Consider the following 14,256-nt stretch of genomic DNA (forward strand, 5'->3'; position numbering starts at 1 on the left):
CAGTGTAGTTACTTTTTCAATATGGCATTCATAACATGCTTATATATTAACCCTTTTTAAAACTCTTGAGAGGTGGGGGTCACGTGATGCAAATGGCGGAGTAGCAGCTCATCGTTTGTGCTCCGGCAGCTCGGTATCCGTTAGCTTATTTTTTGCCAAAAAAAAGAGAAAAAAACGTTGTCACAGTGAGCAGACATCGGAGTTTATAAGTTCGAGAATGCCTTGTACTCAGAGAAAACATAATATCGCGGCGAATTCTGCTAAATCAGCCTAGAGTCAATCGCCTCGGTGTCGTCCGACATGTTAGCCTGTAACATGTCGGACGACACGCGGCCAATGCTGGGGCAAGTTGACGTCGACAGCTTGGTGGAACGAATATCTGCTAAAGTGCGTGAAGGTGTAGAGGATTCCTTTGATAAAAAGATCGACCCGGTTCTGGAGAACCTTGAAGCCTGCTTGTCTGAAATCACCTCACTGAACACACGAATGACAGAGGCTGAAGGCCGCATCTCAAACTCCGAAGACGCAGCAGCAACGTTCACCACGAAGGTCTCCGAGGTCAAGAGCAAGCTGGAGACGGCCTTGGACAAGATTGACTACCTGGAGAACAGGAGCCGGCGGTGCAACATAAGGGCTCCCTGAAGGCAAGGCACTGAGCCGGTGCTTTCTTCAAGACCTGGCTACCGAAACTACTGGAGATTAGCGCAAAAGGAGGATCTGTTAAGGTGGATCGATGCCATCGTGCCCTCACACGTCGTCCACTCCCCGGTCAGCGGCCCCGGGCTGTCATCCTGAAGCTCCACAACTTCCAATATAAAGCCTGGATCATGCAAGCGGCAAGGAAAGCACAGTCCCTGGCATACAACGGCGCCTCGATCAAGATCTTCGACAATTTCTCTGCTGCCGTTATACAGAAACGTCAGGAATATTACGCGGTGAAACAGCAGCTTAAGGAGAGAGGGATCGTCTTCGCTATGATGTACCCAGCCGTGCTCAGGATCAAACACAATGGGCAGGAAAAAGTCTTCAAAAATCCTAAAGAAGTGGCTGCCTTCCTGGATAAAGAGTCACAGCGTGGAGGATCGCCCTCCACACTCTCTGATGAGTGAGAGTTTTTGTTTCTTCAGCTGTGGTCATCTACTGATCTTCTCTGCAAATGTCAGGTTTGCTCTCTATAGCACTGAGACGGGTTGACTGGTAACTTTTCTTTATTTTTCAGTCTATATTTGTCTCTTCTGTTGTTGTTAGGAGATTTTTTTATGTCTCTGACTATGCTATATGGATATTCTAGTTACATGATCTATAGATTTATGACTATGGATCCTTTTTCTTTGTTTCATTTTTGTTTTCTCCTCACCATTTGTCAGGGTTCGAGTGGAGGGTGACGTGAGAAGGGGAGGACCAAAACGCAGAAACTAAATGTGGTTTAACAAAAAGTGTGATTTATTTCAAAGGGGTAAACGTAACACAAGAAATCTTCAGGAAACAAAAAGTCGCACTCAAAAGCAGGAGTGGAAACACAGGAAACAAACTTACGAGGAAACGTGACGAGAGCTGACGGGACACATGAACAGACAGAACCAGAATCTAGATGACGGACAGGACCAGACCAGAAATGACGACGTCATACCAACAACCACAAGGGGGGAACACAAAGACTTATATACACACTGAAACTAATTAGTAACTCGGGACAGGTGGCACAAGACAAACAGGTGAACCTGATGAGGGCAGGAAGTCAATGGGTGAAAACACACAGGGAGCAAGGACTACAAAATAAAACAGGAAGCACTGAACAAACTTATCAACGAGAACAAAATACAATAACCAAGACAGGGATGAACACAGGAGAGGCACAGGGTGAAACATAGCGAGGGACAAGGAGGGAACACAGGAGAGGGACACAGAACAACACAGGAGAATCACAGGGTGGAACATAGCGAGGGACAAGGAGGGGAACACCGAAAATACATAACTGTGACACCATTATACATTTGCAGTTGCTTACGAGCTCACTGATGGCTTCTTAATAATTTTTCTTCTCTTATTTGAGCTGCGGGCCAGCAGTTGAGGTGTGTTACTAATTCAAGGTTTGAAAAGAGTTTAATAGCTGGTCCAGCATCCTCCTCTATTTGAGTAGGGAGGTTAGCTCGCACCCCTGATGGGTGTAATAGACCTACGTCTGACCCCAATGTCTATCTGTTATCTTTGCTTGTTTTTTTGGATATGGTTATCTTCTAAATGTTGGCAAAGCAGTTTTTTCATTTTCTTTTTATGTTTTGCTTTTTGGTTTAGCTTCAGGGAGCTCTGGTGGCTTTCAGTATTTTTATGCACAAGTTGTCTGTATTTTCCTTAACTCATGATGGCCAGTGACAGACCTACACTGAAAATGTGTAGCTGGAATGTGGGGGGTATACATAATCCTATTAAGAGGAAAAAAAAATTAAGTTCTCTAAAAAAGAACATGTTCATATAGCTCTCCTGCAGGAAACACACCTAACCGATAATGAGCATTTAAAGCTGAAGCGTGACTGGGTGGGGCAAGTGTTTAGTTCATCTTTTACTAGTAAGAGCAGGGGTGTCGCCATTCTAATACATAAGCATCTACCTTTATCTGACGTCCAAACTATTTCTGATAAATCTAGTAGATATGTCATGCTAAGGGGCCGTCTACATGGTCAACTGGTGTCATTCTTGAATATTTACTTTCCCCCAGTCCAGTCTAATGACTTTATCTCACAAGTGTTTTCCTTGTTTGCTGATTGGATTATTGAGAATACAGTCGTTGCGGGTGATTTTAATTGCTATTTCTCCTCAGTAATGGACAAATTGCCGTCAGTACAAAATTCAATGTCTATAGGGGCTAGAGCCATGGTAGAAACCTGTGACGAACTTAACATAGTGGATACCTGGCGTGTTTTACATCCTAAGGACATTTTATTCTGGTGTACACAAAACATCCAGTAGAATTGACTTTGTTTTCACCCCTAAAATCTCATTGAGTATAATTAAGAGCTGCTCTATTGGAGATATAATTGTATCAGATCATGCACCCATTTATATAACCTTAAATAATTTGAATCCTGCATGTCAAAGCCGACCCTGGAGATACGGTATGTTTCTGAACCATGACCCTAATTTTGAGAAATTCCTAAAAGTGCAGTTAGACTATTTTTTTAAAGAGAATAAAACTCCTGATGTTTCACCCGGCTTGCTATGGGATACTATGAAAGCCTATGTGCGAGGTCTCATTATATCTTACACTACTAAATTGAAAAAGAACAGTAGAGCAGAGCAAAGGAAGCTCGAACTCGAACTACACGAACTTCAAACTAAATACAACTTATCTCCATCAGAAGAACTCAGAAATGATATACATGTGGTTAAGGCGGCACTGGAGAGTGTACTAACAAAGAAGGCTGAAAAATCTATGTTTTTTATGAGACAGAGGATGTATGAGTATGCTAACAAACCTAACAGATATTTGGCTAATCTTCGAAACTGAGCTCCAGCCCAGAATATCTCGTTTATCAAGGATTCAACTGGCACACATAGCTATGACAACAGAGTAATCAATGACACCTTTAAAACTTTCTATAAGTAGTTATACTCTTCAAAGCTCAATCCACTCTCAGAGCAAGCTATGATTGATTTTTTTGCAAAGCTGGATTTACCAAAAATTACAGATGATCAGAGAGGTGATCTATGTAAACCAATAACCCTGAGTGAAATTAAGAATTGTATCCAGCTACTCCCCAACAACAAAGCCCCAGGTCCTGACGGTTTCACTGGCGAATTTTATGAAAAGTTTAATACAATCTTAGTTAATCCTTTATTGGACATGCTGCAATCCTCATTTGCGAGGCTAATATCTCTCTGGTACTAAAAAATTCTCTGAAGAGTGCTCTTCATACAGGCCGATATCTGTTTTAAATCTAGATTTGAAGCTTCTTGCAAAGATTCTGGCCATGCGTTTAGAAAAAGTTCTCCCCACTATCATTGATAACGACCAGACTGGTTTTATATGTGGAAGGTATTCTTCACACAATGTTAGACGCCTGCTAAACATTATTCAGCATTCCTCTCTGTACAGTGCAGAATCTCTGGTTATTTCTCTCGAAGCAGTTTGACAGGCTGGAATGGCCCTATCTATTTTTCACACTCCCAAATTTTGGCCTAGGAGAGGAGTTTATTAAATGGATTCAGATCTTGTACACATCAACCCTTTCAGCTGTAATCACAAAAGGGCTCAGGTCTTAAGATTGAACAGGGTACTAGGCAGGGCTGCACCCTAAGCCCACTTTTATTTGCGCTAGCTATGGAGCCTCTAGCTACCACCATTAGACAAGACACTAGTATTAGAGGAATCTCCCTAAGTAATCATGAGCATAAAATTTCGTTGTACGCTGATGATGTGTTGATTTTCTTAAGCTCCCCTGCACAGTCCATCTCTAAATTGACAGAACTAATTAATAATTATGGCTCTTTTTCTGGCTATAGAATAAATTTTTCTAAAAGTGAAGCCATGCCGCTCTGTGACTCGCAGACATTGGATCCTGGCATTTCACAACCATTTTGCTGGTCTCCAGCAGGAAGTTTCACCATGTCTAAATTACCTATATAAATTAAATGTTGCCCCTCTTTTACAAACTATTAAACAGGACCTTGATAGATGGTGTGGCCTGCCTCTATCCCTTTTAGGACGTATTCATCTTATCAAAATGAACATCCTCCCTTCTTTCAAATGTTACCATTGGTGCTGTCAAAAAATGTTTTTACAAAATTGAATAATGCTATTATATCATTTATCTGTCGTAAAAAGAGACCCAGGCTGAGATACAGTTATTTATGTCTTCCTGTTAAAAATGGTGGCCTAGCAGCACCGTTGTTTTCATATTACCTGTGGGCTACACAGTTTGAAGTTTCTTTTGAAATGGTTCACAGGCGACCCTGATTCTATATGGCTCAGTTGTGAATCAGCTTCTTTAGGAAGGATCCCTTTGCAGAATTTGTTATATATTTCTTCAGGCAGAGTTGCGACCCTAACAAAAGACAATCTACTTTTAAAGAATATGCTGATCATGTGGCGTAAAGTCAGAAAATTGGAAGGGTACAGTAACTGTTTCTCTTTGTTAACTCCTATTCACGATAACCCAAAGACTTTCACCCTGGACTTCAGGGCGGTCTTGCTGATTGGAAGCAAAAGGGTATCAAAGTTGTTGGGGACTTGATTCAGGAAGGCTCAATTCTAACATTTCAGCAAATGAAAAGTAAGTATGGGGTCACCAATAAGGATTTTATTAAATTCCTACAAGTTCTGAGCTTTATTCAACATGGCTTGAAAGATTTCAATGGGCCTGGCTATCTCACCAATATAATTCCTTTTGGTAAATGAGGTGCAGCATAAAGCTTTCACTAAGAAGCTCTATAAGATTCTCTGTAGTCTCAATGTAGATAACTCTGTTAGAGTAAAAGGCAAATGGGACTCTGACCTGGGTACAATAGAGCCTGATGACTGGGATGCCCTATGCAGCCATCCCTCAAAGGTCTTGGTGTCTAATTCTGCCTGGGAAAGGCAATTCAAGATTTTACATAGGCTGTATGTCACCCTTGAAGACAGGCACAGAATGAACCCAACTTTGTCTGAGTTTTGTATTTAATGTCAATTTGCTGTTGGATCCCTTATTCATTGTTTGTGGAGCTGTCACCTCATCCAGCAGTTCTGTAGTTGTTCAACAGTTTAATGTGATTTTCAAGAGTCATCTACAATTGAGTGCAAGGACCTGCCTGCTGGGACTGGAGGACGAGTTACCTGCAGATTTTCACAACAGAGACCTTTTACACATTCTGCTACACTGTGCTCGGAAATGTATCATGGCCTTATGGATCTCAGACAAAGCTCCCACTCTCAATCAGTGGAAACAAACGGTGACTAGTATTATTCCATTTGAAGCTTACTCTGCAGCATTGAAGGATGAACCCTTTTTATTTTACCGGACATGGGATCCGTTTCTTGTCTATCTTGGCGCCACTGCACTTCGTAGGATGAGGTCAGGACTTATAGACCTGGCCTGGGAAAAGGATCAATCTCCCTGAACTTTTACTTTTTTTTTTTGTTTGTTTGTTTTTAATTATTGTTTACTAATTCATATTTTGCGTTGCTCCTTTTTCACAAATGCTTTGCAAAAAAGTTTGATAAAAATATGTTTGAAAAAAAAACAAACTCTTGAGAGGTGTTTAATGGAAATGTTGTCATTTGTGGATGTGATATTGCATGGGCAGAGGTGTGTGTGGAAGATTGACCATGGTTTTATCTCAAAGGGCAACTTTAGGTTTACTATCTATTGCTCAAATATTTTAACCTTATGTCCTTTTTGAAGCCTCATTTTTAATGGTATTTCCTTGTATATGGTTGGGATCGCACACCCGCTGTCTCACTCCAGGGTCTTCCACAGAGACATCTGGGCAAGATGTATCCTCGACTGATAAGTCATCAGAAGAGTTACAAATACCTTTACATACCTAAAGGCAGTGTTGTGGAAAATATGCTGATAAATGGTCAACTCATCAATGAAGAAAGCGTTCAGGAGCCCTTTGATGTCTTATGCTGAAATATTTATTGAAGCTTGGCCAAGGAGAAAATCAGAATTCATCCACACAACATCTTTACATGATGCTCTCTCATATTCTGAAGTCTGCTCTAAACCCCAACAGATCATTTAATCTATGGGTGTGCTTGTTCCTAAACAATCAAATGTATTTTCTAGTTATGGAGACAGAATTGCCTGTTTACGCAGTCTCATATCTGTGATGTCTAAGGAGTGAAGGCTTTGACCTTCGCCAAGCTCTCACACTTCCCGAACACAACAGCCTGTTGCACTATGCCCCAGTGAGACAGTGTCTATGAAAATTCCATAACAGGCAGGAGTCTGTGGATTATAAGAACGCAAATCTCACCTATGTTTTTTGCTCATTTGTCAAAACTCAGGTGATGTGTACTGTGAGTCCATCTGTAGATGCTGAATTAAACTTGAAGAAAGAAGTGTTTGACTTCAAGTCACGCATGTTCAGGGTGACCCCCACAGTCTATATGTCAAGTTTCCGAAAATCTTACTGTAAACGTTTTGGAAAATCTAGTTCTTTTTTTACTATGGCACTAAAAACGTGCTAATATATTATTCTAAAACAACTCCTGCAAGGTGACACAAATATTTCAATCCACACCTGTTCAGGGTGACCCCCTGCTATCTGTATGTCAGTTTTGAAGATTTCACTGTAGAATTTCAGAGAAAATGAATGGCACGTGGCTACTTTTTCATTGGAGGACTAAAAAATATTCACAAGCGATGATACTGATATTTCTACTCACCCATTTTCATTGGTACCCCCACTGTCCGGATTGCAAGTTTTGGAGGATTTTACTGTAGATTTTCTAAGAAAATGAATGACAAATTTGGCCATTTTTTTCATCATATCACTCATAACTTAATAATATATTTTTGTAGGAAAACCCTGGCAGGTGACATAGATATTTCAACTCATGAATGTTCAAAGTGAGCCCCACTGTCTGTATGTCAAGTTTCACAATATTTTACTGTACATATCCATAGACAATCAAAGGGAAAATCTGTTACTTTCTTAAGAAAATGAAAGGGACAATAAGCTCAATTTTCATTATAGCATTCATAACTTGCTCCTTTGAAATATTTAAAAACTAATACACTACATATTGATATAGTTTAAATGCAATTCTTCACTTTGCATTGTATTGGTCTTGTTGATATCATGCAGATCACATAGGAATATAATACACATTTGTTTTACAGATACAAACCTGCAATTATTTCACTCTCATCTTCTTCCTTTGCACCTGCTGCTCTGGTAACTCTCCCTCGTCTTGCCCTGACAGATCCCTTCCCTCTCCCTCCTCCCCTGTAGTGACACCTCTGATAACTGTATTAATACTATGTAGGGATTAGGGCTGCAATTATTCTACAACTGAGACCAAAGTTGCAGTCCAAATGTCCACTGTTTCACCTCTCCCTGCCTCACCCAATATGATGCCAAAGTTGCAGGGGAATCTTGTGAGCTCATGTTATGTTATGCCTGGGCCACACTGGCTGTGGCTTTCCCTTTGTTCCACTGCATGTCACTGCTGTCTGTTGTTTACACTGGCAGTGTAAACAACACACAAAATAGGATATTTATTGGATGTGGCTGGTGCACCGGGGCTAGTGGGGACAGCACTTGGCCACACATGTACACATATTGGATAGGTTAGTGGAGCCCCTGAAAGCCACATGGTTCTCATGGCCCCAAATTGGTCTTGCTTCATCATAGCCCCGACCTGAACTGATCTTTTAGTCTGTATGTAGTGATACCGCCACCTACTTGCAACAGGAAGTGAGCCAAGATGGAGATTAAAACTACCCCGATTTTTGAGCTTTCGTTACAGGGTGTGTGACCGTGGCCATCAAAACACAAGGTTGTTATATCTCGGAGATACTGTACATGGTTCAATCTACTCCAAACTGCACTTGTAAGACAAGATGACAAGATGACAACTTCATATGCCAACAGGAAATGTCTTGTTTTTTGCACGTCATACCTTGATTAATTCTTCCTTGGCCATAGACTTCAACCATGTCAAACTTTGTCAGAAGGGCCCACGGGCCCGTTGGCTGTCCCTGTCTGGCCCGTCTGAGGTCAAGTAAATTATAACATAAATCAGAGCACGCAATACGGCTGTGTTGCTTTTATTTTGAGGTTTTTATTTATTTACGAATAAAAAATGTCAGTATGAGAGCCAATGATCGCTCATTGTGTGATGAGACAAGTGACAGATGTTACCTGACATTCCCATGTCACAAGCTAGCCCTCAAAAATGTGCGGTCACGCTAAAAAAAGAAAGGTTGATGCCGAATGTGGAGTTTTCAACAAAACATGGACTGTATTTATTTACTGAAATCAGTGGCAAAGCCGTGTGTTTAGTTTGCGGAGAGTAGATTGCCGTTTTTAAGGAATACAATTTGAATCGACACTACAAGACAAAACATGCAGTGAAATACAAAAACTTGACCGATGCTGAACGGGCACGGACATCCGAAGCTTTGCCAGCTAAGCTACAGAGGCAACAAGGCTTTTTTACCAAGCTTCACATATCCAGTGAGGCAGCAACCAAGACCAGCTTTGTAATATCCACAAAATCGCTAAAAACAGCAAGTCATTCTCAGAGATGGAGTTCATTAAAGAGTGCTTGGTGGATTCTGCAGCGCTAATATGCCCCCCCCAAAAAGAAGCATTTGAGAAAGTCCCGCTGTCCAGGCAAATAGTGACGAGGAGGATCGAGGACATCGCATGGAATATGGAGCATCAGCTGCAACGTGAGGTGGCAAATTTTGACTTTTTCTCCTTGTCCGTGACACAGCCCAGTTACTTATATTTTTCCATGGGATAACGAAAGTCTGCAAGATTATGGAGGAGCTGGCAGCACTGCGGCCAATGAAAGGGACGACAACGGGGAGCAATCTGTTTACGGAGGTAAATGCATGAATGGACGAACTAGGACTGAGATGGCACAGACTGGCAGCAGTCACTAACAATGGTTGTCCAAACCTGACGGGGAAAATTACTGATTGAAACGGATGCAAGATAAAGTACCTGAAATCGACCCAGAGCCGAAATTGGTATTTTTACATTGTATTATACATCAGAATGTGTTGTGCAAGTCAGTGCTTAAAGTGCACAGTAAATTTCATCAAAATAGTAAATTTCATCAGGGCACGAGCATTAAATCAAAGATAGTTTTTTTCGCTTTTGGAGGAGCATGAGACTGAACATGGTGACATTGGTTACCATACAACTGTCAGATGGCTCAGCCTGGGCAAAGTGCTGAAAAGATTTTGGGACCTGAAAGCAGAGATTCGGGAGGTTTTATGAGAAGAAAGGCAAAGACATCCCAGAGCTCTCAGAGAGAAGGGAATGGATGGCAGATTTAGCATTTGCTGTGGATGTGACTGCACTGCTGAATAAACTGAACACCGATCTGCAAGGCAAAGGCCTTTTTGTTCATCAAATGCATAGCCTGGTGAAGGCTTTTATGAGAAAGTTGCAGTTTCTTTCAAGCCAACTGGAGAGCAACACTCTCACTCACATGCAAACCCTGAACGAAGTCACACTATCAGCTGATCACCTCTGCAAGTACTCATCCATGTTAGGAGCACTGCATGGTGAGTTTTCAAGGCGATTTGAAGATTTCAAAACAGTTGAGGATGAAATGCACATGGTCTCTTCTCCCTTTACCTGCAGTGTGGATAATGCACCCAGTGATGCTCAGCTGGAACTCATTGACTTGCAGTCTGATATGGCACTGGCAGAGCACTTCAAGTCAGAATTACTGCTGGATTTTTACTCCTCTCTCAAGGAGGAGAACTTTCCAAACATGAGGAGACATGCTCAATGCTTGGTTCTCTTTAGTTCTACCTACATATGTGAACAAACATTCTCAGTGATGAAATTTAACAAATTCAAGCATAGATCCGCTCTCACTGATGATCATCTGTAAGCTGTGCTTCGCATAGCCACCTCAGACATTCAGCCTGACTTTTACACACTTGTTAAAGTCCAATAGAGACTTGATTTCTCTCACTGAACAAGAAAAAAGAACTGAAAAACAGCAAATTAGAAGGTTAGACTGCTTAATGTTTGGAGTACAAAGACAATATTGATGCTTTTAGAAAGCTATGGATCTCCTCTTTTCAACAGTACTGTATATAATTAAAATGTGTTTTTGGTTCAGTGTGACTGAGTGGAGAAATGAGCAAATCACAAATGGTAAAAACATCATTGTGTGTACCATTGTTTTTGAAAATGTGATTGAATAAATGACATTTCTTGTAAGGCAATCTCACTTTTTCATTGCCTAATAATCACAACATTTATTATTACCAGTCACAGCTTGTCAAAACAATGCTATATAGCGCTTTTTACGAAGAAATAAAATTAATATACAGAAATTTGTTCAGGCTATTGACCCAGCCCTCCACAATATTTTCTGTTCCTCATGTGGCCCCCGGGGAAAAATAATTGCCCAACCCTGTCATAGAGCTTTCATCAAACCAACTTTAAATTCAGGAAAGTGTCATCTCAACAACATGGAAATTAAACTACCTCTTTTTTTTTAGTGTGCCTCACATGGTTTGACTGTGGCATGGCGTCAAAGTTTGATGATTCACCAAAAATAAGGGATTTATTTTAACATATATAGTGCCACATGACGATCAGTGGGAAAATGTTGTTTTTAACAACACTGTGCATTGTCCAATTGGCACCAAAATTAAAACATATGATCAGAGGAATGGCATAGCACCACCTACTGAACAGTGTGGAATTAAGTTGCCTTGCCCAATTGGCAGAAAAACTTTGCCCTAAGATCAGACTCCAGGCCTGAACACCTCCATATGTCAAAAGTAAGTCAGGGTCATAGCACCACCTACTGATTCACCATGAAACAGGAAGTTGTTTTTAACTCTGCTATGAATTTTCTTATTGGCACCAAAATTTAAACCTAAGATCAGAGTTGAGTCCTGAACAGCTCCATATGTCAATATTAACTCAGGGGTCATTGTGCCACATACTGATTCGCCATGAAACAGGATTGTTTTTTAACACCACTCTGTATTGTCCAATCGGCACCAAAATTAAAAACCTATGATCAGAAATGCATCATGAACAGCGCCATGTGTCAAAAGTAAGTCAGGGTCCTAGCGCCACAATCCGAACAGCGTGACAATTAAGTCAGAGGAGAATGGATCCATTGTTAATGGCATGACAGCCCGTAGTGAAGCAAATGTATTAGCGAGCAGGCTTTAGTGCTGTGTACATGAATTACAGTTGTACTTAAACCAAATTTCTGTCTTTGTTTCCCTTGAATTAAGAAATCTCATGCTTCATATTTATTTTATATTCTGAGGACAGACAGAAGTGTAAAATATGCCACATGTAATGGAGAACATCAGAAAAATAAGAGGATTTACAGCATTGGTTAGAGTAAAGAGTTTGTAGCATAATGGAAGGTAAGTGAATCGAGGAATTATTGTCAGTAATGGTAGAGTATCTGAGTAGACATATTGTATATCAAGTAGTCCTGTTGTAATCATAGTCCACGTTCAGGATACACCATCATTATCCATCGTCATGATCCACTGCCGCCATCAGGATCCACCATCAGCTGCCACCTCAATCATGGTCTACCACTATGGTCAGATGCCAGCACAATACAGGAACCGCCAATACTATCACGATCAGCCAGCATGATACAGGATCTGCGATCTCTGATTTGCAATCCATTATCATAATCCATGATGTGATCCTGGATCTGCGAACAATGAGGTATAGGGACTCCGGGAAAGAAGTCAAGTCAGTAACATGTTCTGATGAGACATTCATTTCTTTGAAGTGATAAGGTGGGAGAATAGGAAAGGGAAGCTCGATGTGTCATGTGTCCCCGAAGTTCTTGACCTATAGCAGCATAACTAAGAGCAGGTTGAGAACAAGCCCGGACTAGCTCTAATCATAAGGTTTATCATAAAGGAAGGTTATAAGCCTAATCTTTAAACGTAGAGGGTGTCTGCCTCCCGAATTGAAACTCGTAGATGATTCCACGGGAGAGGAGCCTGATAACTGGAAGCTCTGGCTTCTACTCTACTTTTTGATACTCTAGGGACAAGAAGTAAGCCTGAATTCTGGGGGCACAGTGTTCTAGTAGGGTGATAAGGTACTATGAGTTTTTTAAGGTGTGATGGTGCCATAATATTATTATTATTGTTGTAGGTGAGGAGGAGAATTTTAGATTCTATTCTCAATTTAACTGGAAGCCAGTGTAGTGAATGTAATAAAGGATATATGTGGTGTCTTTTCCTGGTTCTTTTCAGAACACCTGCTGCAGCATTTTGGACATATACAGTATATTAAGGAATTACAATAATCAAGTCTGCTGGGTCAGCTGTGGCTGAGGTGTGGAGTGGTCATCCTCCAAGTCGGCAGACCAGAAAGTCGGCAGTTCGATCCCCAGTCTTCCCCATTTGCATAGAACAAAAAGAATAGAAAACTGTACTGTAAAGCGCGTTGAGAGGTCATCAAGAATAGAAAAGCGCTATATAAATACAAACAATTTACCATAAGCTCAGTGTTATAATTATAGTATAGTATAATTTTTTACATTTCATTTGAGTGAACATGACACATAGTTTGTTCATAGCATCTTTATTTCTGAGTTGGGTGTATAAAATATTTGCTTGACTTAATCTGTTTCTTTTTAGTTTGCAATAACACTTACCCTTTATTTACATCAAGCTCCCCTGGCAAAAGGCCTGAAGCTTGCAGGAAGTGGCCTTTTAAGACCAGCCCACAGGAAGTGGAGGAGACCAAAGCATGATTGAAGAGGGGGGTATTTAGAAAGGGTTGTTTGTTTGACTTTGTTAGTATTTGTTTAAAGCTAATCTCGTTTGTTTGTTTATCTACTTATTTTGATAAATTTGGTTTTTGGGTAGTTAATGTGGTATGTTGGATTAGGTTTCCTCTGTGTGCCTGTACACAGAGACGTCTGGCCCCATTATCAGCAGAAGCACCAGCTGCCACAGGCCCCAAAAGCTAACACAGGTCCAGGGGCGCCTCCAAAAAATTTTCATAGGGGTGGCCAGTAGGGCCACTTATATTCTTGGGGTGGAACACCAAAACTAAAAACCATCATTTCAGGATTTTATTATACTGTTGTAGTATACAGGCTACTAGAAAAAAATCAGAAATACTTAATCCTTAAAAAGACACATACAGCTTAATTTAAAGGTGTACATTTATTGTAATCAAAACAATTGAAGGTAGTGGCAGATACAAACAAACAAGCAAGCAAGCAACAAGCAAGTACAGAAACACTCAACAAGAATTTCCCACCAGGGATCAATAGTCTCTGATTCTGATGGCTATACAGCATGTTTCAGAACAGTTTTATTCGCCTGTTGCTGTGTCTTTTGGCAAACACATCCACAAAGTCATCAAGATTTATGGCCCTAGCACTTCTTGTTTCTACACTTAGCACAACCAAATTACTTAAACGCTCATAAGTCATGGTACTTCTCATGGCAGTTTTGATTAACTTTAGCATAGAAAAACTGCGCTCACAGGATGCAGTGCTCACAGGTAATGGAAGTGCAATTTTGCACAGTTTAAACATCTGGTGGAAGACCTCCTTATATGGCT

General features: G+C 40.7%; 1 pseudogene; it reads left to right on the top strand.

Moving 5' to 3' along the window:
- Positions 1 to 827: 827 nt before the first annotated feature.
- On the top strand, positions 828 to 12,315 carry LOC138407294 (general transcription factor II-I repeat domain-containing protein 2B-like; annotated as a pseudogene).
- Positions 12,316 to 14,256: the final 1,941 nt, after the last annotated feature.

Source organism: Paralichthys olivaceus, chromosome 3 (genome assembly GCF_024713975.1).
Source record: "Paralichthys olivaceus isolate ysfri-2021 chromosome 3, ASM2471397v2, whole genome shotgun sequence".
Lineage (NCBI taxonomy): Eukaryota > Metazoa > Chordata > Actinopteri > Pleuronectiformes > Paralichthyidae > Paralichthys > Paralichthys olivaceus.